Source organism: Microplitis demolitor, chromosome 4 (genome assembly GCF_026212275.2).
Source record: "Microplitis demolitor isolate Queensland-Clemson2020A chromosome 4, iyMicDemo2.1a, whole genome shotgun sequence".
In the NCBI taxonomy this organism is placed as follows: Eukaryota; Metazoa; Arthropoda; class Insecta; order Hymenoptera; family Braconidae; genus Microplitis; species Microplitis demolitor.
Genome location: NC_068548.1, coordinates 9,681,624 through 9,708,068, shown reverse-complemented (window position 1 = coordinate 9,708,068; position 26,445 = coordinate 9,681,624). Strand labels below are relative to the sequence as shown.

The window sequence follows — 26,445 nt, the reverse complement described above, 5'->3', positions numbered from 1 at the left end:
TTGTAAAATAATTTTTTTCGAAGATGAGTATTATTAGTATACCACAATTTAAGAAAAAAAGGTTAACTTGATTACATGTTGAACTTTAAACTCGAATAACTTTTAAAGGAGTGGACTTAGAAAAAAAACATAAGAGACAATTTATTTAGAGCGTTCAATTTCCTCCAAAAATATGTATCTCTCACCCTGACATGTTAATTCCAAAATTAGTTGTAAAATTCCAAAGTTAACAAATTATTTTTTTCATGTTTCATATCAAATAAATATCAAAAAATTGATATTTTTAATCTTTCTGAATACTTTTCAATACCGATATAATATCACATTTTGGGTTACGTGTGGGATTGAAAAGAATTCAAATGAATTGAAATTTTTGAATCTTTTTCAATCCTTCTCAAGAAGTTTTGTAATGACTTCTTAAAGGTGTCATTTTTAAGAATTCTTGATTAAGAGTTCTTGAAGACTCCATAAACAAAACGTCAGTTTTATGACGTCTAAATATATTCATTTTCAAACTTCTTTATGAAATCAAAATTAGGAGCTTCTTAAAGACGTCATGGTAAATTCATACTGAAGTCTTATTTGCGAAGTTAGAAAAAAGAATTCTTTGAGAACTCTTCTTAAAGACGTCCTACTGAGCTCGTTAGGTGGCTCATTCGACATCTTGAGAACTTCTTGAAGACTTCTTTAGGATGTTGATAAGACGTCCAAATCATAAATAGGAACTCATTCAGAACTTATCAAGACGTCATTTTGCTACTTGGGATGATGAAAGATTGAATTCCTTTCAATACTTTTGAATTCCATTTTAAGAATTACAAAGTATTTAAATGATCAAAATTTCAATTCCATTCAATAATTTTCAAAACCTCTGTATGGATTGCAAAAAAATTGAAATAATTTTCATTTCTTTTCAATGAGTATTTTTAATCAGGGATCACATACAAACTCTAAATTAAATGATGGATCATCAGTAGTTGACTAAGACAAAGTCATCGTTGAAAGGTTCGATTCAGTTCTTTCTAATAATTCACTCGAATCTTAAGGTAATTGATCCTCCAATGCTGTATCCTGATCCTCATCAAGTCTCGGTTTCTTGTATTTTTTAGAACGACAATTAAAACATAAAATATCACCAACTACAATTGGATGATCGAAAATCGTTGAAAAATCGTCAACATCTTCATCAGATTGTATATGTTTCGGAGTTCCTCTTGTTTTTTTTTTTCTGAATTTTGAACAAATGCAACAATTTGAATTATTTGCTCTAGGTGTCGACATATTTTCATTTGAATAAGAATATAATCAGATAAAATGAATTATTGAATGCAAATAAAGGCACGACCAGTTTTTGATTAGAATGTCAACAGTACGTAATTTTGAGGTTATCGGCAGAAATAATGGATTTTCATGAAAACAAAAAACAGTGTTACCAGTTTCGAATTACAGTGCCATCTCATGCCATCTCGAAGAGCTCGAAAATGTATCCACAACAATTTTTCGAGCTCAAGGAGCTCGAAATGGGCGGGAAGTTTTGGGGCTGGCCCACAGGCTCAACCGACAGGCCGATTTTTTAGTTTGAAGACCCATCGCTTTCAAAATTTTGAATTTACGAATTCGCGTCATAAGACCTTTCATGTAGTCAATTCAAACCTCTACAACAAATTCTTATGGCGCGAACACATAAATCTGAAATTTAAAAAGTTACAGCGGTTTAATAAAAACTCATAAAAACCGTAACTTCTTAAATTTTCGTAGCTCTACTTTTCTGTGTGCTTCTATCAGAGTAAAATAGAAAAAAAAAAAAACATTTTATTGACGAGTAATAAAGTTAATCAAAAACAATTAATTTTTATATTTCCATTAGTGTCATCCTTTTAAAGGCTATTAATGTTGTAACAATGATTACGTTTGTAGTTCATATTTCTTTTAAGGCGCTTGCCGAACTAAGTTCGACGCTCTAAAGGACTTCGTAGGTGAAATACAAAAAAAATAACGTTTGGACAATCGGAATGTACAAAACCTTCAACGCTTGTGCTATACATTGGATAATAAATTTACTGTTATTAATTATCATACTTTGTATTTTTACTCTTCTTTCGATCATTTGAAACGATTTCCTATATTAAGTGTCCATACGAGGCATAATTGCACGCCTTGAACGCGAAACGGAGAGGTTGTGCTTTATAACGGACTTGTCAAGGTCACGCGATTTTTTCGCATTAAACTGTAAATATAATTTTCATATCACACTTACACGTTATAAAAAGCACATTAATCTAAAGTGGAAACACTAATTAATAAGACTGATACTTTCATTGAGTTTTCCAATACGTATTATAATAACAAAAAGTTCAATAAAAAATATCTATCGTGGACATCAATTAGTCTGTAGTCCAAGAAAAGTCTGTGGCACGGATATCTCGTAAACGGCTTGACGAAATTACTTTATTTTTTTTTTTTTTACTGTCTTTCGAATTATGCAAAGAAAGTTCTTTTCGAAAATCACTATTGTAGTCCTTCTCGTTTTTTTTTTTTTTTTTTTTATAAAAAATCATTTCTGTTAAAACCGGCACCATATAAACAAACACACTACAGCCATTTTTTTTATTTTATCAGGAATGGTTTTTTTTCCCTGATATAACCATAAGTTAACTACAAGCTACTGCCGTATTTTAAAGGTAACTTAAAGGTATTGTAGTCCCAGTGAGAGAATAGACCTCGGAAATTGCCCCCACTACCAAACATTTATGAACTGCGCATGCGCACAGAAAAGTAGGAGAACATTTAGCATATAAAACATCTAGGGTGGGAGTAAAAACCGACGACACCCGAGGTGCATTCTCTTGGTGGGATGACAATAAGTGTCGGAGAACAAGCAGTTACCTTTAAGTTGGTAATAAATTGTCTGCAATTTTCTATTTAATTTGACTACAAGTATTAACGTCAGACAATGACGTCAAGTTTATTGAAAGTTTCACTTGAAATTGACGGCAAGTTTTTCTGGCAAGTTACATTCAAGGTATTGCCGTATTCTGAAGCCAACTTAAAGGAAATTATTATACAGCTAAGGTTTGCCAGAAACTTTCTCGTTGAGTTAGCCAAAAGTGTTGCTCTACAACACTTGTAGAGCTATGTCTGGCTATCAGGGTACCTTTAAATTGGAGAAAAATTAAGAACGGTTTTCAGATAATTTTGTCCCAGTTTTTCTCTGAAATAAAAGCTCTAAATGCAAAATAAAGGCAGACCCGATGCTTTACTCTATGAACTAGCGAAGTGCACTTCAATTTTTTTATAACTTCCATTTGTTTACGAGAAAAGCTTGGATAAAGTTCCCATTTAATGTACAAGTGCATCAAAGATAGTACCGTTTATCTAGTTAAGTGCAAATACAAAAACAAATGAAAACACATCTTAACGGCAAATTTTAATTTTCAACTTTTGCTTTGAAATTGCCGGCAAATTCGGGCAGCAGATTTCAGATAATTTTAACATCAAATCACCCGTAATTTCAAGCTAAAGTGGCTGTTAGGGTAGTTGACGGAAAGTTACCTTCAATTTCTCTATAAAGTTGGTGACAACTAGTGGTCAACAGTCACAAAGAAAGTCTTGCACTCAAGGCCCAAGGCAATCAAGTTGACATCAGTTTACTGCTGCAACTTGTAGCCTAATTAAATAAAATAATTTGATGTGCTATAAGTTGACGCCAGCTTTATGAAAACTTTCTGTGTCAACTTGACCAGTTGCAGCAATAGAATTTTAGAAAAACTTTCTAGGAATTTGTAGCGAAATTGTAGCCAAGAGTTACAAAGTGTAGAGTTGTCATCAAGTTAATCATCACAACTAACCGACTTTTTGATGAGAAACTCTTGCTATCAGGATAGTGGCGATCAACTTGATGACAATTTTATACTTTATAAATGTTGTTTACCATTCAGCTTCAACTTACCCTTCACCGTCCGATATCGGATTTGTACTTGGAACCAGTGCCGAACAGATATACAAAATGATCAAATCAACATGATGCTATTTTTCAGTGTCAGTCCAATTAAATTATTAGACATCGAATTGACACTTTTCTAGTGTCTGCCCTAAACTTGAAACAGATATTTCACCGTTACAGTTTTTGAGTGTCAGACTGACCGAATTCTCAAAAATTAAACTAATACTACTCTTCAGTATCAGCTTGAGTCTAGAAACTGATGTCAAGTCAACACTGTTTTCCAGTATTGGTCCGACACAATTATTTGATGTCAATTCAATACCACTTATAAGTAAATGTAAGAATAAGTATTCAGATTATAGCAACAAGATGATTCCCCGGGAAAATATGATCAGACCTGATCATGCCTGTTCATGTATGATCAGGCCTGAAATTAGACCTGATCATGCCTGTTCATGTATGATCAGACCTGAAATCAGACATGATCAGGCCTGATCATACCTGTCCATGCCTGTTCATGTCTGTTAATGTCTGAAAAGTTAAATACGCTCAGACCTGATCATACCTGTTCATGCCTGTTCATGTCTGTCCATGGATGTTCATGCCTGTTCATGTCTGAAGCGTTAAACACGCTCAGGCCTGATCATATCTGTTCATGGCTGTTCATATCTGAAGCGTTAAATACACTCAGGCCTGATCATGTCTGTTCATGCCTGTTCATGTCTGTTCATGTCCGTTTATGCCTGTTCATAGATATAAAATTTTGTTGACCAAGAATCTATTACATATAAGATTTTTATTACTTAAAGTTCAAACGAAACTTACTTTTCAACTAAATCTCTGAAGTCAGTGGGTAGCGTGTTAAACTTTTGAGCGCAAGGTCGATTTCTGAATATAATGATCAGAATGTTGAAAAGAGTCATTTTATTTTCACTTGTATCACTCATCGTGTTTTACAAGGCTCTTAGCGTTCTCCATTTTTTTATCTCTACATTCACTCCCTTGTTACTCATACTTTTATTTTTTACTCAATAATTCGCGCTACTTTAATTTTTACCTCTTTAATTTTTGCGGCTGTGGTCCAACTTGTGCTTATGACTGTACTGCATCATTACCCTGACGGTTTTAAATCAGCCTGGAAACACCCTGGGAGTGGAAACACGGTGGAATCACGGTGGATCCAGGATGGTTACAGGGTGGGTTTGTGCCATTTTATCACCGTGTATACACAGTGGTTACATGTTGTGTCCACGATGGTAACACGGTGTACCCACCCTGATTCCACGGTGTATTCACCGAGATTCCACAGTGTATCCACGGTGATTACGCGGTGTACGTGGAATCACGGTGGGTACACCGTGTAATCACCGTGGAATCACGATGATAAAATGACAAAAAACCCACCGTGTAACTGCCGTGGATCCACCGTGATTCCATCGTGTTTCCGGGGTGTTTCCAGGGTGAATCAAAACCGCGAGGGAAGAGCCTGGATTGGTACCGAAATTTTTATTTTTAGGTATACTTTCAATTTTCGGATACCAAAACAAAAAAAAATTTTTTTGTAACCAACCTAATATATATATAATTTTTTATTGATGTTTCAATTTATTTTCGTGATAGTTTTAAATTCAATCAATACAGTTTTTCAGAAAAAGTTTTTATATAATTCTAAAAAATGCTTGTTTTAACCTTTTATAAAATCGATTAAATTGGAAAGACAGATAAAATTCTATACTCAGATATTTTAAAAATTGCTGAATTCATGATAAATAAAATTCATATCTGCCCAAATTTTAATAATTATTAATACTATCTGAATTGTTATTTTCCGATTGAATCCGATTGAAAATTGTCTGTCGAATTTAATCAGGAAATATTCGATAAATGAATTATAATTTTCTAATTGAATCCGCTTCGTTTGAAACGAAATTTTTTTTTTTTTAGCCGACATGAGAAAATTTTGTTGTTTATATTGAGAAAAAAATTCTCTGAAAATTTCAGCTCTTAAATTTAATTTAAAGTACTTTCTCTTGAGTATCAAATTTTTCCATTTAAAAAGTATGTTAATTGAATAACATTTTTTTTAAATTGCTATAACTTAGCCAGATTTTAAGCTATCGTTTTGAAATCAGTTACAATATGCAGAGAATTTGTTGAATTTAAAAGTCTATAAAACAATTTGCTCTAACTCGATCTATGTCGATTCTATCTGCTCCGAAAGTAAGTGCACTGTTTATAAAATACAATCAGTAGAACATTCTACAGTAAAAAGGATTTATACTATATTAAGCTTACAATTTTTATACTGTCTTATGTTAAACTACACGTATCTCATAGATAATACGCACACCCCTATTAAAAATAAACGAGGGCCGCCTCGTTTGTCATCTACCGTTAGCATTGATTCTAGCGACGCTAGCCAGTGCCTCGTTTCATTTTTACTTAGGACTTTAGCTATATCTCTAGCTCATCAGGAAGATAGTTTAAAATCAATTAGAACATTCTACACGGAGAAAGAAAAAATTGATCAATCGGGATAAAATCGAGAAATAAATTATTATTTTCCGATTGAATCTGATTGAATTTTTTTTATACCAGTTTTAATCGGTTTCAATCGGAAAACAATTTTTAAAAAATTATTATTTTGCGATTGAATCTGATTGAAACTGATTGAGATATTTCAATCGCATTTAATCAGATTCAATCGGAAAATAATCGAAAATTAAAATTATTTTTTTCTGATTGAATCTGATTGAAATATTTCAATCAGATTCAATCAGAAAATAAAAAATATTTTTTTCCGATTGAATCTGATTGAAATTCAATCGGAGGCTTCAAACGCTCCCAAACATTTCCGATTGAAAATTCGTTTCCGATTGAAATTGATAGAATTCTGATAGAGTTTCATTCAGATTCAATCGGAGTTTTTAATGAGGGGTATCATAGTCACAAGGTTTTGTCGCCACGTGCATCACTGGTGATAACATACACAACTATTCGATTTTTATCTTTATATATAATAATATATAAGCATAAGTATGAAAGTTAGTAGATATTTTATATGGATTATTTTTCCCTTAAAGTTTTAGTTTTTTTTTTTTTTTAATTTATAATTAAATTTATAATCTGCAAGAGATTAAAAATACGTTTTACTGTTGTCAAGTTTTTTTTTTTATTATTAAAGTTTAATCAGTTTTTTTTCCGTTTTTATGTTAAAATACAGAATAAAACGTAAATATTTTGCATTTAAAAATTATTTTTAATTTTTAAAAATAAAATTTTTTTTTTTATAAATTTCATGTTTAGTTTTCCCATCGTGTTCCCAATCATTCCCCAATTGGGTAAGACCAACAGCTACTTATTAATTTTGACGTAGGGTCATCCCAACAAGTTCCCAATTATTTTCCAATCGGGCAAACTCATTGTCGATTCATTAATTTTGGCATTGGATTAACCCAAAATGTTCCCAATCCTATCCCAATTGGGTGAACCCAATTGCAATTTTTTATTTTAATGTTGGGCTTACCCAATATGTTGGGCTTACTCAACATGTTGGGCTTACTCAACATGTTCCCAATCAAATCCCAATAGGGATAACCCTATCGGGCTTACCCCATCAATACCCAATGGAGTCCCAATGTATGCTTGGGGATAATTTCTAGTCGGGATACTCGTATTTCATAGATAATACGCATTAAAAATAAACAAGGGCCGCCTCGTTTTTCATCTACCGTTAGCATTGATTCTAGTGACGCTACTGAGGCGCTAGCCAGTGCCTCGTTTTATTTTTGCTAGGGACTTTAGCAATATATTTAGCTAATCAGAAATGTAGTTTAAAATCAATTAGAACATTCTACACGGAGAAAAATGTTGGCTCGAGACCTAGCAATTTTTATTATGCTGTCGACCAACCTTGAAACTGGAAGTGAAGCATTCAAAAAATTATTATACTCATCCCTTGCGACCTTCAACCCACTCTGGAAACACTCTGGAACCATAGTCAGAATGTAAACATTTTAAATCCAGTATGTTTCCAGAGTGGTTTTGTGCCCCCCTGTTGAAACAATCTCATAGATTCTCATAAAAAAATACTGACCCTTGGAAATTAATGAGAAATGGCAGTGTATTTGGCAATGAAATTCCTCATAGTTTCTCATGGAACAATTGTATGACAAAAAAAGCGAAACTCTTATTTTTTATTCAGTTCTCATAAAATCTGATAAAATTTTTATGAGAAATTTAAAATGTTTTTTATGTTTATGATATTTTATGAGACATAGAATCATAAGTAGAGCAGTCTATCATTTCACGCGATTTTGAATGAATTTATGCGATTGAAAGGTATTTTCGTCTTATAATTAAATGAGACGTACGACTAATCGACGGCGATTTTCCTATACGGTTTTATGTGGAAATACTTTATCTTTATATTATTTCAAGCCTTTTTGAATGAATTAATAAGATTGTAAGGCATTTTGGACTTATTAGTATACGAGAACGTATGAACAATTAACAGTCTATATTTATAAATAATTTTTTTTATTCATCTTGATTTTATTTTTTTTTTGTTAAATTTCTTCTTCAGTCTCTTCTCCGTCACTTTTTTTTTTCTCTTCATCATACTCTTCATCTTCTTTTTTCTCCTCTTCTTCATCCTCTTCTTCATCCTGTCCTTCATTTTCTTCTTCATATTCCTCACTCTCCTCTTCACTTTCTTCTTTATTCTCTTTGTCGTTCCCCTCAATGTCATTAATTTTTTTTCCAATTGACTTTTTTTGAGGAGTTTGTTTTCTGGATGTCTTCCTCAAGTCAGCAATTTTGCTGCGGACGTATTCATCTATTTTTTTTAATTCCATTTGAATTCTTGCTGGCTCCATTTGGACCGACGTGAGGTAGAATTCAAAAATATCTATAAAACAACACAAAATCATTCGAAATTCTAGTATAGTTACTATTAATTATTGTTATTAAATTAATTACAGTTATAAATAATATCATAATTTAATAAATCTAATTATTAATCCTTTTTAATTGGATCATATGTATGTTTGTATAGTAGGAGGTGTCAATAAAAAAATTAATTTTTATCGTTAGTTGTCATAGTGCCAAAAGTTTTTTTGGGACCTACAAAATTATCTCGACATCTCGAAAATTGAGCTGGTGTTTGACAAGTTCATTTTACCATCTGAAATCCACGTGAAAATTTTTTTTCAATTCTGACTCAGATAATTTTCAAGAAAACCAAATTCCCTACAAAATTTTCCTAGATACTCATGCTCGTAATTTTAACACAAAAAAACTTACAAGCTTCTAAAGTTCAGGAAATAAAATTATTTTTTTCTTGAACTTTGGAGGCTTGTAACGTTTTTTGTGTCAATGTTACGAGTATGAATATATCGGACATTTTTGTAGGGAATTTGATTTTCCCAAAAAAATTAAAGAAAACAAATTTTTACGTGTATTTTAAATGAGAAAATGAACTTGCCAAGCGCCAGCTCAATTTTCAAGATATCGAGATCATTTTTTAGGATTTTTTCTTAGGTCCCAAAAAAACTTTTGGCACTATGAGGACTAACAATAAAAATTAATTTTTTTATTAACACACCCTGAAGCTTATGTATAGTTAGAAATGATTTACTTTTACGCGCTAGAAGTCGAGTTGGATCTGAAGCTGGTTTTTGTACTTCCACTTTTAATTTGTTGGATTTTCTACCTCGTACACTATGTGTTTTCAACTCCTCTTCAGTAAATAGCATTATAACTAGCTTCTTCACAAACTGTCTTCCAGTTTTCGCTTTATAAGCCGCAGAATTGTAATATGGTGTAGGAATGTATATTCCTTGACCAATATGAATCTGCAACCGATACAAACAGTATATAAATTATTTGGAATGTCCAAAAACTTTCACAACATGAAACTTACCGTATTGTCTGATTTTTTAATAAATCCTACACTAGGATACCCTGTCTTTTCTTCAAGTGCTTTGGATGGCTTGTCAGATGGAATTTCTGGAAAACAATTAATTTATAAGTACGACACATAAATTATTTTAGTAAAGCTTCATTTACACCTAGATATCTAACATAACATTAATATAATAACAAAACTACGAAAATATTTTAAAAAAGCTTATCACAATATAAGTTTTTGATACGAAAAAAATTAGTGACTAAAAACCTAATTTGTTTTTAACTATAGAAAGATATTTATAGGTTTTCTTTACAAAGTATTAATTAATGCCGAAACAATATTTTGATTTATCGTAAATGTTGAACAAATATTTTTCAAGTATTTTTCAAATATCTATTTTCTACTTAAAATTTTTGAAGTTGAAAAATGTCAAATTATATTTAATATTCAAAACTCAAAGAATAAGGAATAAAGTTATATACTTGAATTACAAATCGCTTACTAACTGTCTTTCATCATATAAATAAAAAATATCATACCACGAAATTCATTCCAGTTGTCGGAAATCGTAACAAGAATCTTTTTATTTATTTCTATTAACGAGGTAATATTTTTTAAGGTCTCCCGAGTTTCGTTTTCAAAGATTTCTCGTTTTTTTTCACTTCTTTGAAATTCGTTCTGTAGAAGCCGAAGTTCCTGCTCAATTTTTTCTACAGTACTTTTTTTAACTTTTTTAGTACACTTCAATCTTGTTTCATAATTTCTGAAAACATAAAATAAAAAACGTCGATCCGAAAAAAAAAAATCGGTTTGTCGGTTGACCCTGCGGGCCAGCCCCAAAACTTCCCGCTGTTTTCGACCTCAAAGAGCTCGAAAACATTAGTGCAGATATATTTTCGAGCTCTAACAAGTTACCTGTTATGCTGAAGTTTGAAAATTTAAGAATCAAAAATCGTCAATGAAGCGGTTTTTAAAATTTAGTTCCTGATTTTGTTCAGTAAAATAAGTGTATTGAGGCAGAAATCAATGTCGGGGATCAAAATCAAGATTTAAATAAATTTTGACTCATGTAAGAAACAATAAAATATGAAATATCCGATAAAAATATTAAAAACTACGTTTTATCGATTTTTTTGTTGATAATATGATTTAAACTAAAAACCAAGTTCGATGACATTATATGATCGAAAGAAACCATAAAAAAGATGAGTTGGTATGATATCAGGCACATTTTAGTACGTTATATTCTGATTTATCCTGAAAAAATAACATAAAATGTTATTTTTTTAACTTTTCAACGCCGATATCTTATGAACTAATCAATCGATTTTGATAGTTGACGTAGCAATCGGCGCGTTTCATTGAATTCTAGAGCTGATTAAAATTTGAAATCGATCGCGTCAGTCGTTTCGAAAATATTTAGAAAAAACCGTTTTTCACCATTTCTTTCTCCCGCGATAACTCTCGAACGAATTATTCGATTTCGATGTTTGAGGTGGAAATCGACGCGTTTTATTGAGTACTAGAGCTGATTAGATTTTGGAGTCAATCGTATAAGTCGTTTTTGAGAAATCAATAAAAAACTAAAAAAAAAATTTTTTTTCTTTTCGTAATTCGCCAATATCTTCGAGTCTATTCGATCAAATAATCTGAAATTTTCAGGCAAGTTGGAGGCCAACAAGCTTTTTCGATTGCCACCTCAACCATCCAAATCGATTCATTAGTTCAAAAGTTACGAAGAGTTTACACACACACACACACAGACACACACACACACACACACACACACACACACACACACACACACACACACATACACACACACACATACATACATACACACACTCGGACATCATTCTGAAAATAGTCAGAATAGCTTCCTAGGACCTCAAAACGTCGACATCTGATGAAAACTCGATTTTCGAAAATCGGGGTGAAAACAATAACTTCCCGAATTTTCTGAAAATCGTCGATTTTCTTAGCGGGAAGTTAAAAAAAAAACGTAAATGTAAAGGAACAATTAATGCAGATGCAAATAAGTTACTTAGTCCGTGCAGGTTCACTTTCGAGCTTTTCTTCATTAATCTGAGCTAAAAAATTGAAAACATAGTAACATAATCAGAAAAAATACTATTTTAAGCTAAGTTAAAATAAATTTATACAAATAAAAATAAACTAAATTTATATGTCTATTCATACTTGAAAATATGGTTTGAGAAAGACCATTGCGTGATGTACTTGTTGATGGGATTGCAGAAGCTTGATCTATAGCTATAATTTCTTCATCATCAATACTATTTGGTATAAATACCGTGTCACGTAAATCTGGGTTTATAGAAACGTACATGAAATATGATTGGTTCACAGTGATTAATAGAAAAAAAAATTAACTGATACCCGGAAATTTATCTAGCTTCGGAGGCAAATTAGTTTCATCCGGAGAAGTTCCATCTTTCTGTGGTGTATTGATTACTTAATTTTCTTTCGATATGACAAGAGTTATCTACAAATAATCGATCAATTTAAATGCCTATGCAGTGGCGGATTTACACAATTTTCAAGTATAGGCTTTTTAATTTTTGCCGCTCTTACCTTTAAAAATTGGAAAATCGTAGTTTATTAGAGACCAATATATAAAGTGAAGTATAAACCTTGTAATCTGAGGTAGAAAGATTTTTTCCATATATTTTTGTTTGGAATTAGTACAAAAAATAATTTTCCTTGCAACCGGACTATCACCTTACAATTTCATATAGAAAAAAAAGGCCGTTCGGCAGCCGAAATGGAAGGTAGATTTTCCAATTAATCGATATAAGAAGTTGTTTTATACATACATATCTTGTGATATATGTTAGTGTATAGTCATGATATGAAATCAAACTCATTTTCTAAGAGTGAGGGTAAAAAAGGACAACGATTATTTTCGATAGAAAACTTCAGATAGTTGACTTGACGTAACATTATATAAGTAATGTACCAAACTAACCTTCACATAAATAAAGTCTTGAAAATTAAATTAGTATGAGATCATAATTGTAATCGCTGTGACAATGGCAAGATCAGTTATAATTATAGGACGTACAGGTACGATTAAAACGTCATAAATAATAAGAGAAATACTTATAAAATATAAAATAGCTGTGAAATTTACAGGTTATTTTGTTGACAATAAAATAAAACTGATGAAATTGGATTATAATCGGAACGCTTTAGTTACGTGGAATGAAAACTATAGTTCCTAAATTTTTTGATTTCGTTAAAAATTTCAAGGCTATCAAATTATTGGACGAAATAGATACAACATAAAGTTTAAGGTCATAAATGAAAGATTATCAGACAAGCTTTCAGATACTTTTTACGCAAATTATCTATGAACATTAGTTTTTAAGTTATGTTGGCTTTAACAGTGATGAAAAACTGATTTTTACGAAAAATCGTGAAAATTTCAAATAGCCATAATTTCAAAATTATTTAAACTATTCAGCCCATCTTTGAACTTGATCAATTTTATCCTCTATAGAATGAGTGTAAAAAATTTCATTAAGATCCGATAAAACTGTGGGCGCTCGAACCGTTTCAAATCGTCATAAATCATCAATTGATGATTAAAAATGATTAAATTTTTCGAATGAAGATTAAAGACGATTCATGGCGATTTGAAATTTTAATCGTCATTAATCGTTTTTAATCGTAAAATAATAAATCGTCTTCTGATGATTTGGGACGATTAAATCTGAAAATCCATGACGATTATGACGATTAATGATGATTTAATTTTTAATCGTTTTTAATCGTCACAAATCGTTTTGTTTAATCAGGGAAGACCAGTGAAAATCATCGGGATGAGAGGTACATTTGATCCATTATAAATAATAAAAGAAATACTTTTGAAGTATAGAATAGCAGTGAAATTTACAGATTATTTTGTGCACAATACAATACAACTGACGAAACTGGATTATAATGGGACAAGCATAAGTTATGTGGAATAAATACCATATTTTCAACATTTTTTGATTCTATCAAAATTTTCAAGGCTATCAAATGATTGGAATAAATGGTCTAAATATAAAGTTTAAGGTCACAAATTAAAGTTTATTATCCAAGCCCTAAAATACTTTGTACAGAAATTATCTATGAGTTTTAGTTTTAAAGTTAAATGGACTTTAAAAGTAATTAAAAACTGATTTTTTCGAAAAATTGTTAAAATTTCAAACAGATATAATTTCTTAACTAATCGACCGATTTAGCCCATCTTGAAACTTAAACGTAAAAATTGCCCATAGAATAAGTGTAGAAAGTTTCATAAGACCGGATGAGAATTGTAGACGCAATCTTGTGTTCTGAAAAGTCCGTTCTGTAACACACATATATATATATATGCATGCATAATTTTTTAACGGATGGTATTTTTGAACTCTACTCAACTAATTATGATAGTTTATGACAAAACTTCTTAAAAAATCGACCATGAGGACAAATACAATAGTTAGATTTTTAAACAAATCTACCTAAAAACGGGAATTTTCCGGGTGCTTTTAGATAACATGACAATTTACTCATCGCTGGGGTCACTACTGTCTAGTTTCGACCAGTTGATATTTTCTAGACGTTGACCAGCCTGCGAGTGAGGGGTATGAGGCTCCGAGGTTGCAAGCGATCGGTCTCTTGGTTACTGGCAAGCATCAGCGACGGACATACTTTTTCCGGATCGCTACTACAACACTACTACTACTTTCACTACAGCATCTAGTACACGCATATACGCCATTTTGTAACCAAGAGCTCATAATCCCTCGTTGTGGGAAAGTTTATTTTTATTCAGTTTGTTTTAAATAATTGTTGGAGTATTGGAGATTGTTGCGGAATTGGATTGGAGATTAGATTAGTTGGAGAACTGTTGGAGAATTGGAGAATTGGAGGAAGCTATTTGATCTGAGAGGAGGTCGAAGGGTCGGAAGGAGTTTGTAAAGTTCGAGTGAGTGGAGTTATTGTCGGTTGAATTTATTTTTAAAATTTGTAATAATTAAAATAGTCGAGTCATTTGTGATTTATATAAATAAATTTAATCAGTAGAGTCAATATAAATAATTTAATAAGTAGAGTCAGTAATAATTAAATTTTTCAGTTGAGTCATTGTTAAATATCATCAAGTCGAGTCAATTTCATCAGCCATTTCATTTATTGTCCATGCACATAAAGTTTGTTTGTAAGGCAACTTCGTCTTGAATAAATGTCAACTTAAATTTAATTCACATCAATTATCTATTAATAAATTTTTCCTAAACATTTTCCTTATAAGTTAATAATAATGTGTCTCTTCTAAATATTATACTGCGTGGTCTAGTATGGGGTGATCCTCGTCCTGAGATTACTGAGCATAGCTGGACAGGTACGTAAGAAACCTTAAATTTTAAACATGTCTGGGCCCTTGTTTTATTACGACCACATTTAGTTAATAAAATAAGTGGACTCATCACACATCCATCAAGTGAATGAACTCATCGCAAACGGCCTTTGATAAATAAGTAGTAGTTCGTGATCCTTGATTTCCAAATCAGTTAATATGGCTTGCTAAAAACGGATCGAACTCGGCTAACAGTTCCACTATCATAAATTAGTTTCTGTTGTGCGGATTACCAAACTTTTCATTTTTTCCTCTAAACGCGAGGCCTTTTAAACATAGTCGCTTTACTACAGCAACAACCCGCCTTAGAACGTTTCTCCAATAAGTAACTTCTTCATCTATTTGGGTGCATAGTGAATTATCAACTCGACCCACGATTGCACTTCTACTTTTCATAGCAATAATACTAGATTTATGACGCGCAGAGTTTTCATGCTGAGCTACTCGGTTTTCTGCATTCTTCCAATCATTACATCCGTCGTTCTCAAATTGAGTTATATTCTCCGATGGGCCAAAAGCCACACACGTTCCATAATATACGGAGTTTTCACTCTCAGAATAAACCGGCCAACTTCGATTTCTCACTATATTGTTCTTCATTTTTTAACTTCCAGCTTTCATCAGATGTCGACGTTTTGAGGTTAGAAAGCTATTCTGACTATTTTCAGAAGGATATTCGTGTGTGTGTGTGTGTGTGTGTGTGTGTGTGTGTGTGTGTGTGTGTGTGTGTGTGTGTGTGTGTGTGTGTGTGTGTGTGTGTGTGTGTGTGTGTGTGTGTGTGTGTGTGTGTGTGTGTGTATGGATGTAAACTCTTAATATCTTTTTAATGAACAGACCATTAAAATGTTTGAGGTGGCAATCAAAAGAGTTTATTGGCCGTCAACTTTTCTCAAAATTTCAAATTGATCGATCAAATAGACTATAAGATATGGAAGAAAAACAAAAAAAAAATTTTTTTTTTAGTTTTTTTTAAATTTTTCTGAAATGGCTCCATCGATTAATTCCAAAATTCAATCAGCATACGAATTCAATAAAACGCGTCGATTGCCGCCTCAACCATCTCAATCGGTTAATTCGTTCGTAAGATATCGTGGGAGAAAGAAATGCTAAAAATCGGTTTTTTCCGAAAATAATGGCATACAATTGTATTTTCGAGCTCGAAGAGCAATTATTGCCGTAAGTTATGAATCTACTCTTTGACTGAAATGCATGACTTTTCCGTGTATTTTTGTTGCAGCTCTATCTTGAAGGTGATATTGAAGATAAGTTATCGTCTCTTTTCGTTCGGTCAACACATTTGAAATTAAAAGAATCAAACGAAACCGAATTTTCAAGTTATACGCGAAACTGTATTTTGCTAAATAATTTTAATTTGGCAAATAAAAGTTGAAATTATTATTTTTGCTAAAAATATTTGGTTATATTTTATAAATTTTTATTTAAGCTATTAATCCTTTGATCCTCTTGCTTAGTAACTTTTGGTTCATTGCTTGCTCACTCCAAGCAACCTTAAGTTTTTTTAAACGCACAGCTTATCACTTTTTTCAAGGGTGCAATTAGATGATTTGTTTTTTTTTTTCTCTTTAGTGTCTAGTTTTCTATCTAATTTATCAACACATCTTATATTTCTCATTTATTTGGAAACGAATTCCGGTGGTAATAACGATGATCATTCATCATTCCTATATAGCAAAAACTAATGAACAAAAGTCATCGAAAATCGAAAGATATTTTAACTTTTTTCTACAAAAGATCAAGAAACAGTCTTACAAACAACACACATCTTCCCGATATTTGTGTTGCCTGTTGTCTGGGTCGTAACAAATACAATTTAAAAAAAACGGCCTTGATCGCTGAAGAATGGTTATTTTTTTTTATTTTCAAAATAGATTCTTATCATTAAAAAAAATAATTCTGAAATAAAAATTAAGATCTTTAGTACATTCAAGTGTCCTCTTTTTGAATCTGGCGTCAAAATAGTTGTAGTTTGAAAATATATTTTATTACTTTGCCTACATTATCATTTTCACTTCTAAAGTAGCGCTTTTCATTTCTTCAGCGGCAAGACAAATTTCACTCTTGGTGCCTGACAAAAACAATTATATTAAAAAAAAATACAAAAAAATTACTTAGCAAATTGAAAAAATATATTCTTGAACTACAACTATTTTATGCACTCATGGTTAAACAAAAGTGGAGGGTCTTGAAGCGTCTTCAATGAGAAAAAAAATATTGGGAAAAAAAAAATGACTTCGATTTTTTTGGTTTTCTGGTTTAAAAATGGGCATATTTATTTTTCTAATGGACAAGAACTCGATTTTAATCCCAGATTCGAAAAGAGGGCACTTACAAGTACTAGGAAACGTAAATTTTATTTTAGAATTATTTTTCTTCAATGACAAGAATCTATCTCGAAAATGAACAAAAAAATCACGATTCGTCGGCGTTGATAGGTTGAATTTGCCACCCCTGAAATTTTCCGCCCTAGACTCAAGTCTACTCAGCCTTCTGGTAAATCCGCCACTGTGCCTATGCCTACTTATATATATCTATACGATATTGACATGGAAGATTAATGCATCAACTTTATTATTACGCTTTATTTTTGATAACATAATTTAAAAATAGATAAATAAAATTTTTAAAATTGTGTAATTTACCGGTTTTTTCATTTTTTTATCTTTAGCAATCATCAGAGATTTTTTGTTCTGAAAATAAAAAATTTTACTGACTTCGAAATCGTATTATATACATTTTACTTATTTAATATTCAATAACTCTCTTACTATGTATTAAAATTTAAAATTTATTCGATATTCAGTAACTAATGATAAAAAAATAAATAAGTAATGAACATATGCTTTTGAATAAGAAAACATGGCTTATTACTTTTCCACTTTTCCCAGTCTTTGTTTTTTTGTTAGTTTTATCATTGTTTTGAAATAATAATAACAATAATAATGAAATTTAAATGAGTGGTTTAATCCGTTCAGTTTAGTTAATTATATTATTTTATTATTAAAAAGAAAACATTAAAAAACTAATAGTAGCCTTAAGTTTTATATTATATTTATGTTTCGGATCTAAATATCCGAATATTAATAATTCTTTTTTATCATTCATGCAATATAAGTGCTATCTTAGCGCACACTCTTATGTTTGCCAAATAGCTGTTTGTCCATTCAACTGTTTTCACGACATTTGTGTGCGTTAAACAATTATCTGCGTGCAACTAGAAGTAAACTTGTCGCACGCAAATTTACTTCTAGTCGCACGCAGATTATCGTTTAACCCACAAAAATGTTGTGGAAACAGTTGAATGGGCAAACAGCTATTTGGCGAACAAAAGAGTGTGTGCTAAGATAGCACTTAAATTGCATGAATGATAAATAAAGTGTGTTCAATTCGTGCAGTGTTGTCGATTACCTACACGAGCGAATGAGCGCACTCAGTTTGTTCGTGCGCTCAACTTCCCTCTCGTGGGCAATCGACAACTTACCGCACTAGTTATATAATATACTAATTCCAACTCAGCAAAAATATTAGTGTAAAATTTTACGCACGCTTTTTATTTTGCATCCTATTTCCTTCAACGAATCTTTCTTGTCGTTGAGTTTACGCTAAAAATGAACAAAAAATAATAGGAAGATAAGTTTGAAAAAAAAATAAGTATAAAGATTAATAATAATATACCTTTTTAGGATTATGACCATTTTCAGTAGAACTAATGATGTGATTTTCCGAAAAATTATTCGGTCCTGTATCTTCTTTTACTGAGGTTGCGTTTTCCATATTGAAGCGTTCCTATACGTGTAAATAGTAGTATTTGAAAAAATATATATATGTATATTAGGGTGGCCCAAAAAAAACGGACAATTTTTTTTTTTTCGATCTCGCATGAAAATTTGTTGGTTTACGATGATTTAAGAAGCATCTCCAAAAATCAGCTCGATAAAAAATTTTTAAGAGGTCGCTCCCGAATTTTGAAAATTTCAAAAAATGATTGAAATTCGAATTTTTTACTTCTAAATTTTTTCTTTCTCGTGGCAGCATTAGTTTATATATGAAAAATTATGACAATTCTGAAAATTTCAGCCCAAAATTTGAATATTTAAACGGCGCTCAAGAATTTTAAATATTAACTGATAATATGCAACTAATAGTTTGAATTAGTTGTTGTATTTTTTTATAACTCAATTATTGTCGTTTCAGTCAAATATAACTTTTGCATAACCGAAAATATATAGGTCAGTCTTAAACAATGATGTTTGGTAAGTTTTGAATAAGCGGAAAAACCTAAAACTTGAATTAAAAAATAAAAAAGTATGTAAATAACTTATTATTTTTATCTCTCGGGTTATAGCCTCATTCATTGTGATATAAATCGATGGTGAAAAAATCGAGAAGCTTTATTATTAATATATAAGGGTCGCTCGAAAACGTCCAAAAGACTGCACTCGGAAACATTCAAAATTCTTGAGCGAGGATTAAATATTTAAATTTTTGGCTTAAATTTTTAGCATAGTCATGATTTTACAAATATAAATAATGCTGCCACGAGAAAAAAAAAAATTTGAAAGAAAATTCCGAATTTCAATCATTTTTGAAATTTTCAAAATTCGTGAGTGACCTCTTGAAAATTTTTTATGAAGCTGATTTTTGGAGAGGCTTCTTCAAACATTGTAAACCAACAAATTTTCATGCGAGATCAAAAAAAAAAATAGTCCGTTTTTTTGGGCCACACTAATGTATATATAATAATAGTTCCATAATTTTGATAGATGTTAGATCTTAAGTCAATAATAATAATAATATTGTTATTTAATAATTGAATAATGAATAAATAAATAGGTTGAATTAAAGTTTCATTTTTAAACACGAAAGAAAAATAGTTACAACAGAAATAAATGATTAGTTAGTAGATTTATTCCATTATTATGTTAATATCAATTAGTTTTCATACTTTTCACAACTCTTTTAATTTATATAAAGTTGATTTAATATACAACGTTAGCATAGATTTTTTAATTTATAAGGTGTAATAATAGAAGATTCTTTGCAAATCTTTTATATTAATTAACTCCGGGTTCGACTTTCATACGTGATCAACATTCAATCAACAAGGGTCAATTTAAATTCGCAATATACGGAAAATAACAAATATATCTTTGTTCATCTATCTGAACATGTATCACTTTTTCTTTAAAGCAATCAATACTTTTGATAACAGTATTATCTCCGCAGTCATTTATTACACGATGAATATGATCCGTTTGGATTTTACCAACAGAGTGAAGTGAAGCTTTTACAAGACATCCATAAATAAAACATTTTGTTTCGACAACTATTAAATGATGTACGTGGATAATTTAATTAGCATGAGATAATATATATGTGTCCTCCGTTTTTGTAACACGTGTGTACTCAATGGAGTGAATGATAGACTTTTTAAAAAATACCTTTTTTGAATACTCTTGGAGAAAGATTATTATTTTTAAAGTGAAACTTCATTTCATCATTAATATTTTTTTTTACACGAGTCTCGGCTGTGAGAACGACTCCACTTTGAAGTTTTAAATAATTTAGAAGTTGTCTGGGCTTAAATAAGTTTTCACAAAACGTTTTACTATTTTCAGATATTGCTGTTGTTTTTAATCGCGAAATCAGCATTTTTTTCTTCAGAAACTTTTTTACAATCTGATGGCTAACACCTCTAGGTCCATTTATACATTGCTTTTGCCCAAATATACCATTTTCGAATGCAAAAGCCGAAATATCTAATAATGGCCTACTTTGCTTGACAGATTCACCTAAATGTAATAAAGAATAAATATTAGAAGTTATCGTTGATTTTGAAAATGCAACTTGAAAATTTCCAACAAATTGCAGTAAATCGTATTCTGATCTTATAATATCTTCATTGGTAATTCTTCGTTTCAATAATGTATTAATACTGCGAACTAAAAGGGCATACATTTCTAAAAAACTGTCATCTACAATCCCCGCCAGACATAAAATACTCCAATATAGAAGTCATGATTCGAATTCGGAGGCTTTCCACTTAGACATATCAGCAGTTGATCGTGGCAATCTATAAACTTCATGAGGTGGTTTTATAGCAGTTAAACGATTATTAACTTGTTCCCATTTTAGTTTATCGAGTTTGTATTTTATAACGGTGACCTTGGCTACTTCGTGTCCAGTAGCCACGAACCACAGTTAAATAATTTCCCGATTCAATAATAAATTATTAATTATAAATATAAATTTTAATTATGATGTTGCTGGTTCTGAACGCGGGAAATAGATCTCAGAGATGGGTCGACTCGTTTTGACCGGACACGCGGCTGAAATTTAACTTATTCTAAAGACACTGGTGATGAGAGTAAATTTTAGAGACTTAATTCAATTATTATATATAATGAATTTTTATTTAACCAAGTCCCAAATATTTACAAAATTTCCCCTTTACTTATAAAATAATAAATGTCCAGCGACAATGAAATCAATTTTATTTAACGCGCAAATATTTGATGGACACGGGGTAATAAATTAAATAATTATTTAAAGTAAAATATTACGTTGAAGAGAGAGAGAAAGTATAAAAATATATATAAGAAAATTTATTATAAATCTTATCTGGTTTAGTACAGACGACATACAGGTGGAATCGGGCGTCGGTTCATCTTTGATTGCCACCGTTGATTCTGGAAGTTCTTGGACTGCTGGCTGACCGGAACTGGGCACCAATCTTTCACTTCCAATATAAATTTTATTTTCAAGAAGAAAACGACTACAAACTTTAGGTTTTATGTGTTATTTTGACGTGATTGCCAAGACGATCACTTCCACTCGAGTGACGATTCAGTTTCAACTCCCTTAGGTCCCAACCTCTGATGACCCCTACCTAATTATGCGCAAAGGACCAATTCATGGTCACCTGCTGCGCGAGATCATCCCCTGTGGTCTAGCACCTAACTCAGCCGAACTCAGCAATCGGGTTGTAACGAGAGAGAGAGAGAGAAAGACCAAAACCAACAAAGACAGCGAGAGAGCCGCACTCTCACGTCGTACCAACGCTGCCCGGTTATACTCCCCGTCGCCAGACTTGAGATTGGGGCTCGGAAGCTGAAAAGACTAAATAATGTTTACAGGTGGTCAGGTTCGAAAGAAACTAGTTTATTAAAAAAATATAACTGAGCAAACAAATTTATAAATTTTTCTTCTCGTCTACTCTTCATCAAGCAGAGCGGGCACAGCAGGGTCTATGGCCACTTTTTCGTCGATGACAAGAGTGTCGGGGTCATCTGAAGACTCCTCGGGCTGCTCGTCGACCTCCATGTCAGCTAAGGCAAGTGGATCCTCCTCGTGGTCCAATTTGGGAGAAGTGATTTCCTGCATTGGTTCAATATAAACCACCTCCGGAACAGCTACGGGTGCCACCAATCTTTCAACCTCTGGATCAACTTCATTTGGAGTCTGCATTAGGTCCTAGCGGGTCTGGTTCAGAGCTTTAGTGACAGCTGTTGATGAACTTGGGCGAGCAGGGGGGGTGTAACCCGGCTCGACGAACCTAGCCACCGAGGGGCGACCAGTTTGCTCTACAGCTCGGGACAATGAGCAATGTTTTGCCCAATGCATCGGGCTGCCTGGTCGGGGTTTCATCGCGACCACAAGATGGCACGGCAACAACTCCTTTGCTGAAGTGGCCGGAACGACTGGAGCAGGTGGCGGCGGAAGATCTGGCCTAGGCGTGCGAAGACGACGAGATGGCGGAGCTGGTAACCCCATGCGAGCAGCTTGAGCCAGATAGGTGTTCTTGCGCTCCCGGCGCATCCAAGTGCGGCAATGAGTTTTGTCGCGAAATCTCCCCGGCTCCTGAGCCATGCGTTCGCGAACTCGGCGGTCTCGCTCTTCTCCCTGAAACAAAGTTAAACAATTTTTGATAACCGAGGGCTGCGCCTGGGCAATTTTAAATCCGGAACATAGTGATTGCCCAAAATTTTACCAGCCTCTGATTTTAACTCAACGACTAAAGGACCAATGGTTTTATTGACAATGGCTGTTCCTAGAAATTTACTAGCCAAACTAGACGAATATTTGTCGGCTTTCTTACTTAATTTCCGATTTGGGTAGTATACCGGATCACCCACCTGCAGTTTAGGTGGCTCTTTAAGTCCTTTATCGTGATACACGGCTTGCTTTTCACTTTCTTTCCTCATTACGTCCTCGATTTTATGACGTAATTGATCGAGACGATTAACCCGAGTACGCCACGAAGTATCATCAAGATCCAAGTCATCTATTTCGAGTTTAGTAACTCTACCCGACAGCCGTGGTTCTTTGTCATGAACCAAGTAGTATGGCGATATGTGCAGTGAGGCATGATAACTACTATTATAAGTAAGTTGGAATTCGCCTAAGTGCTCATCCCACGACGTCTGGTCTTTCGAAATAAATGCCCGAATCATTGGTTTCAGAGTACGGTTAATTCTTTCAACCGGGTTACTCTGAGGGTGCGCGATCGCGGTGGGTACTGACTTTACTCCCGTTTCTTTCAAGTAATCTTTAATCTCGTGATTAATAAATTCTTTGCCGTTATCTGTGATTAAAAACAGAGGGTATCCCCAGCGTGAGAAAACACGACGTAAACTCTTCTTAACATTTAGTCCCGTCTGCTTACGAAGTCTAAAGACCTCAATGAAGCGCGTGTATAGGTCTTGTACAATTAAAACGTATTGATAACCGGCTTTAGATCGCGGAAATGGGCCAGTCACATCGGCCGCGACTATGGCCCAGGGTTCGATAGGCTGTCGCGTGCGCATCGGCGCTTGAGACGAGGTCTGTTTATATTTGACCTTTTTACAAGTTTCACAGTTCTCAACATAGTCGCCGACATCGTGATACATACCAGGCCAGTAGTAGCGTGTGCGTATCCGATGATACATCTTATCGCGACCCAAATGACCCGCATCCGGTACATCGTGGTTTTCTTTTAAAATATCGGGGATCTCATTCTCTGTTAAAACCAATTTCCACGCATCTTGATCGTCAATATACTCTTTCAAATAATCAGGCTTATAATACTCTAATCTATCTTCACTATTTATACGCCAATCAACAAAATTCTCAGGATATTTCCTAACATTAGCTTTCTTTATATCGTACCACGAGCGAACTTGAATATGAACGAAATCTACGCCTTTAGTTTTAATCTCATCGAGGACTTCGGACCACTCCACAGGCTCCTGGTCCTCGTATAGACGCGACAAGGCATCCGGGCCTTCATTCTCGGTTCCACGACGATGTTCGATCGTAATTTGGTGGGCCAAGAGTTCCATGGCCCAGCGGGCAAGCCTACCGTTCGGGTTTTTTAAGGTATGGAGCCATTTTAATGAAGCGTGATCGGTAACCACTACAAACGGAAACCCTTCAAGATAACATCTTAATTTTCTCACGGCCCATACAACCGCCAAACACTCCTTCTCAGTTGTAGTATATCGTGTTTCGGCACCTCGTAACGGTCTACTTAAACATATAATCAGGAACTCTTTCCCGGTGTGTGGTTCCTTTTGAACCAAGAACGCGCCTAGCCCCGTATCACTCGCGTCAGTATATAAATAATACGGAAGATCTGGCTGTGGTACAGCCAAAGGCTTAGCGTTGACCAGGGCTTGTTTAAGATCCTGGAAAGCCTTCTCTTCCTCATCACCCCATTTCCATTCCGGATTCACACTACATAATTTGTTTAAAGGCCCTTGGACCTTCGCGACATTTTGTAAATGCCTATGGTACCAGTTTACAAGCCCGCAGAAACTGCGTACTTGCTTACGAGACGTTGGACGAGGGAAATTCGCGATAGGTGCTATTTTTTCAGGGTCAGGTCGTAGACCCTCGCTATCTACAATGAAGCCAAGAAATTTTACCTCGGATCGCGCGAATTTGCATTTACTTGGATTAATTAATAATCCGGTCTCACGAAAGATTTCAAAAACAAGAGACAAAACGGCCTTATGCTCATCGTAATTCTCACTTATAATTACCCAATCGTCCAGGTACGCGAAGACTTTTTCAGTCCAAGAACTCGGTAAGTTTCTCTTGTGTACTTGCTCGATGAACCTATCGCGAAGCTTATCCATGGCTTTTTGAAACGTTGATGGTGCTCCCGCGAGACCATAAGGCATGCGAACCCATTCAAATTGCCCCCTACCTTCGACAGAGAAGGCAGTGTAAGGAATGGACTCCGGTGACATTAAAACCTGATGGAACGCTTCCTTGAGATCCATGGTTGTGATATACTTCGCGTTATGTGAAGCACTTAAAATACGTAGCATATTAGGAAGAGGGTGAGCGGGTAAAATAGTATATTTGTTAATTGGTCGGTAGTCGACGCAAAAACGCCAACCACCCGAGGCTTTGGTCACCATTACCGGAGAACACGACCAGAAACTGCTACTAGGCCTAATATAGCCTTTCTCGAGCAGTTCGTCTATTTGTTTATTTAATTCCGCCGCAATAACAGGACTACGCCGATACGGACGGATTTGAATGGGTTTAATTCACGGTTGTAAGACGATCGTATGCTACACGAGGTCAGTTAGACCTTGGTTCGATAACTCCGCGAATTTTAACATTTCCGATTCTAAAAATACATCAAAATCTTTTTGTTGATCCGAAGTCAAAGTTTGACAACTAGTTCGTTTATCGCGACAATTTATTAATTCAAATGGATGAATTTCGTTAGTGTCTTTGAATTGCCAAGTTTTCGTAGCGCAATCTATCAATATTCCAAACTGAAGAGCAAAGTCCATACCTAGGACCACTGAATAGCTCAGGTCCTCGAGGACACTCAAATACTGCTCTCCCGCTATTGTACCAATTTGAATTATGAACGGAGCTCCCCCAATAGTTTTACATTGGGTATGATTCGCGAGAAGAACTCCCCGACGGTTCGTATCATCCTGTTGCAGTTGACCAGAGCTAAGCTCACGTATTTGGTCATACACTCGCCGATTGATGTAGGACCTCTCACTTCCCGTATCAATAATACCGTTCACTTGCACCCCGAATATCCAGATAGACACCGGTATACGAGCTGTAATTGTTGGTGGAACAGGACCAGTACCCGTATAAAATTTGGTCCGAGATGCAATACGATTGGCGATACGTGAGGGTAATGTCCTA

General features: G+C 33.6%; 1 protein-coding gene across 1 annotated transcript in view; it reads right to left on the bottom strand.

Moving 5' to 3' along the window:
• The window catches only part of LOC103576593 (protein zyg-11 homolog B), a 29,322-nt gene extending 26,936 nt beyond the window's left edge, over positions 1 to 2,386 (bottom strand). Inside the window, exon 1 of the mRNA XM_014440444.2 lies at positions 2,080 to 2,386. The gene's annotated coding sequence lies outside the window, so the exon portion shown is untranslated. The remainder of the gene's footprint in view (positions 1 to 2,079) is intronic.
• Positions 2,387 to 26,445: the final 24,059 nt, after the last annotated feature.